Below are 5,505 nucleotides of genomic sequence, written 5' to 3'. Positions count from 1 at the left end.
AAAAAAAAAAAAAGAAAGAAAAACAGAGTTTTGTTTCATATAATTCTGGAGGCTGGGAAAACCAAAGTTGAAGGGCCCATATCTGGTGAGGGCTTTCTTGGTGCGTCATTCCATAGTGGGGGAAGATGGAAGGCTAAGAGAGCACATGAACTCAAAGTCTCAAGCCCTTTTATAATTGGCATTAATCCATTCATGAGGGTGGAGCCCTCATGATCTAAACAACTCCTATGAGGCTCCAATTGTCAACACTGTTACATTGGGGATTAAGTATCGACCACATGGTTTTGGGGAGACACAGTCAAACCATAGATGCATGCTTTATTCATTCATATCCTTAATAAACATTTATAAACTTCCACTCTACTGAGACAAGTCTCTATAATATTTGTGTTGTCTTCTCCCATTCTCCTGTGGGTCCCTCTAATTTTCTTAGCACCTGTATTACCCATAACATGAATAAAAGCCGTAACTATTGCAATGTAAGAAGTAAAACTAGCTATATTTGTACATGAAGTGTTTATCTTAGTAGAGAACTTTCTTCAAAGGAGTCTACGAAAACGACTATAATTAGTAAGTGAATTTAGCATGGTCAGATGATCCAAAAATACACAAAAATAAATTTTATATCTATATATTACCATTGAAAAATTGGAAAGCATAATTTAAAATAGCATTAGAATGGCATTAAAATATTTTTAAATTCTTAGTAATAAATTAAAAATATATATATCCAAGAGTTCTATGCTGAAAACTGTCACAAATTGCTGAGATAAATTAAAAATGACCTAAATAAGTTCATGGATTGCAAGATTCAGTTTTACTAAGACGTCATTTTTCTGACACTGATCTGTAGATACAATGCAATTCAAAGTAAATCCCAGTATTTTATTTTGGTAGAAATTATCAAGCTACTTCTAAAATTCACATGAAAATACTAATTTATAAGGAATAATCAAATACTTTTGACAAGACATACTAAAATGCTATAGTATTACGGAGAATTTGTTACTTGCCTAAGGACAGACATATAGATCAATGAGTAAGAAGAATAAATCCAGCAACAGAGCCACACATAGTGTCAGATGATTTTTAACACAAGTGCCAAGTTAAGTTAGTAGGATAAGGATCATCTTTTAACAACTCATTTTGAAAAAACAACAATAAATAAACCTCAAACTTTTTCTCACACTGTACACATGTGACTTAAAATGTCAATATATACTAGCCCTAAATATGTTGAATAAAGCTATAAAATTTTGAGAAAAAAGAAAGAGGAAAGCTGTATGTCATTAAGTAAACAAAGCTTACATAAACAGGGGACAAAAATGCAAGGCATAAAAATAAAAAAGATAGCATTGATTTCATGAAATTAAAAATGATTTTCAAATGAGTTGACTCTTCCATTCTTTCTTTTCCGTTTAGAAAACTTCCATTAGCCATTCTTTTATAGCACATATGATGATGACAAGTTCTCTATAATAGTTTTCCTCCTTCTGAGTATGTCTTCATTTCTTCCTCATTTCCAAAATACATTTTCAGCAAATATAGATTCTGGAGTGGCAATCCTTTTTATTAAGAACTTGAAAATTGTTGTACCATTTCCTTTTCACTCCCATGGTTTCTGATGAGAATTCCACTGATTTTCGAATTGTTTTTTCCCTACAGGTAAGGTGTTGTTTCTCCCCAACTGCTTTCAAGATTTTTTCTTTCTGATTTAGTTTTCTTAAGTTTGACTGTGATGTATCTTGTCCATTTCCTTAGGTTTATCCTGTTTGAGATTCATTCGACTTCTTAATTATGTATGCTTACGTCTTTTGCCAGATTTTGAAAGTGTTCAGGCATGATTTCTTTGAATGGCAGTTTATCCCTGCCATCTTTCTTTTGTCCTTCTGAGACTCCTATGATGTAAAATTTAGATCTTTTATTGTAGTGTCACAGGTCCTTGAGGTTCCATTCATTCATTTATTTTTCTGGTCTATTTGCTCTCTGTTATTAAGAATAGGTAATGTCTATTATTTTAACTTCAACCTCACTGATTCTTTTCTCTATTCCCTCTGTTTTTCTGTCAAACCCATCATTTGAACATTGTGTTCTTCTACAGCTTTACTAAATCTGTTTATTAATTTTAAGAACTATTTAATTGTCCCTATAAGATTTTCTACATACAGGATCATGTTGTCTGTGAATAAAGGCAACTTTATCTCTTCCTTTCTAATGTATATAGTCTTTTCTTCTTCTAACCTTACAGTACCAGTTAGAACATCCAGTATAATGTTGAATAGAAATGGTATAAGTGAGCATCCTTTATTATCATCAGTGGTGCATGTAAAAAGTCCTGAAATGATGAAGAAATAATTCAGTCTTTTGTCATTAAGTATGATTTTAACTATAGATTTGTCTTAGATAGCTTTCATTAGTTTGAGGACTTTCTTTTCTATCTCAAGTTTGATAATTTTTATCATGCACGAATGTTGAATTTTGTCTAACAATTTCTCTAAGATGATTATATAATCATCTTAATCATATAATCTTTATGATTATCTAATTTTCCCTTTATTCCCTAAATATGGTTAATTGTATTGATTGAAATTTTAACATTTCTTCTACCTTGTATAATACTAATTAGGTCATGATTTATTATATTTTTACATGCCGATGGATTTAATGTTATGCTATTTTATTAAAATTTTTATATCCATATTCATGGATAATTAATCTTAGTTTTCTTATAAGGCCTTTTTAATTTTAATTTTTTTAATTTCAATTCTTATAATGTATCTGTTTGTTGTTATGAGTCTAATTCTGCTATAAAAAAATAGTTGGAAAAAACTCTATCCTTCTTTTATAATAAGAATTTTGGTAGGATTGATACAATACATTTCTTAAATTTTATAAAATTCATCAGTGAAACTATGAGTCTGGATTTTTCTTTTTCTTAGTTGGAAGATTTTAAATAGCAAATCCTTTAGCAATACCTATTAAATTAATAAGTTTATTACTACACAAGTTATAGAAAATGTGAAGATACACAAATTACCAATTTTATAAATAAAAAGATAATATATCAGCAGACATTCTGAAAACACTAAGAGATAATACAGGAATATTTTGAAAACTTTTATGCCATTAAATCTGACAACTTACATGAAATACACAAATTTGTCAATTTATTAGCATCCGTGTGCATGTAACAAGTCCAGTAGCTTATCATCTATCTAAACAGACGAAAATCACCAAACTCCCTTTCTGTGAGTACTATCTAACTTTATTCCTTTTCTCAGGGCATTTGTTCAGAAATGAAGGCAGCTCTCTCATTTTTCTTGTAGAAAAGCGATGATACAAAATAGCCTCAACTATGTACATGGACTCACATAGAAAGGGCACTTCTTCCTCTTGTAGGAGGAGATGACCTTGGCCTAATCTTTTCTCCTAAAGAAAGGAATATTCTGTCTGATATCCAGCTTTACGTAATTATTAGCACACAGCACAAACTATACAATAACGATAACCTTTGCTTAATCTCCTTTATTGCAACACCAAAAAATCTACATTTACTAACTTTAACTTCCTTGTTCTCCCTTTTTACTCAACAACATGTCTTAGCCAATCAGGCAAGGACACAATTGTGTGGTCAAAATCCTGGGCAATGAGATGAGACACAGCCCTAGGTCTGCATTAGGGATAAGAATGTGAATAACTTTATTATATTGTGCACTGGCTAGCTGCTTTTGCTGCCACTGCGTGCCCTTCTTATCAGAAGTAAAGATTTTGCCTTGCCGAGACAATTTGCAGTATCTGACTGTTTTCTTAACGACACCGCGGGTCACTTCTCACACTGACCCTAATGACTCTTCGAAATTCATAAATCGTAATTATAAAATACTGGATACTTTCTTCCTAACTGTAGAAATAAGACAATGATATCTTGTTCCTGAAACTAGCAAATAGTTTTTATAACTAATAAGTGAATTTTAGCAAAGCTGTAGAACACAGGGACCACAAGATGGGTTTGGCAGAAAAATGGATGGAAGAGAAAAAAGAATCAGTGAAGTTGAAGATAGAATAATAAAAATTAACTAATCTTCACAAAAAAGTGCAAATAAACCAAAAAAATAAATGAATGAAAGACTAGAGCCTCAGGGACCTGTGGAACTATAATAAAAGATCTAAACTTTACATCATGTTTGAGTCTCAGAAAGACAGGAGAAAGATGGCAGGAATAAAATACTATTAAAAAAATCATACCCGAAAACTTTCAAAATCTGGAAAAATACATAAGTATTCACAATCAAAAAGCTGAATGAATCTCAAACAGGATAAATCTGAGGAAATGGACAATAAGCTAAAACATAGTCAAACTTCAGAAAACTAAATCCGAAAGAAAAAAATCTTGAAAGCAGCTGGGGAGAAACAACACCTTACCTGTAAGGGAAAAACAATTTGAAAATCAGTAGAATTCTCATCAGAAACCACGGGGGCCAAAAGGAAGTGACACAACAATTTTCAAGTTCTGAATGAAAAGGATTGTCACTCCAGAATCTTATATCTGCTGAAAATGTATTTTGGAAATGAAGAAGAAATGAAGACATTCTCAGATGCAGGAAATCTAAGATATAGTTCATCTAAGATTTCTCACCATCAGATGTGCTATAAAAATGGCTTATGGACATTTTCTGAACAGAAAGGATGTGATGAAAAATGGAATTTTGAAACCTCGGGAAGGAAGAAAGAACACAATATGAGTCAAAATATGAGTAAATATAGTAGACTTTTCTTCTCCTATTCAGTCTCTTAAATTTTGTTTGATGTTTGAAGCAAAAGTTATAACATTTTCTGGTGGAGTTCTAAATGCAGGTAAAGGGAATAAGTGAGATCACTGTATTGCAAATGAGGGAAAGCAAAGGTACAGGGAATGTTTCTATACTTCTTTTGAACTGGTAAAATGGTAAGGCCACTGTATTGTCATAAGTTATTTATATATAATAAAATATTTAGAGCAACCCCTGAAAAGAGCTATGTAAAGAAATAGATACATTCACAAACAATGTAGATAACTCAAAAAAATGTTTAAGTAACCCACAGGAAAACATGTACAATAAAAAAAGAGAATAAGGGAAAACAGAAAATAAACAGAAAAAATCAAATAGTGGACTTATGAAACAATGTTTCAATAATTAGATTATATGTAAATGGTCAAAATACAGCAATAGAAACAGAAAGTAGTTTGCCAGAATAGATTTAAAAACACGACCAAACTATAGGTTTTCAAGAAGAAATTTAATTCAAGTATAACAATGTAAGCAGGTTGAAAGTAAAAGAATGAAACATAGAATGTTTCATTTATATATATGTATGTACATATGCAATATATATGTATATAACATATAGTGTGCACATCTTATATGCTTTTTGTATGAACCATTTATGCATATATATATATATGGTTTATGGCCCAGGATATGATATACACATTATATCATATATATGATATATATTATAGACATA

The sequence above is a fragment of the Propithecus coquereli genome, unplaced genomic scaffold (assembly GCF_000956105.1).
Source record: "Propithecus coquereli isolate 6110/MARCELLA unplaced genomic scaffold, Pcoq_1.0 Scaffold184, whole genome shotgun sequence".
NCBI classification, from domain to species: Eukaryota; Metazoa; Chordata; class Mammalia; order Primates; family Indriidae; genus Propithecus; species Propithecus coquereli.
The sequence above is the reverse complement of the archived record's forward strand: the minus strand, read 5'-3'. Positions refer to the sequence as shown.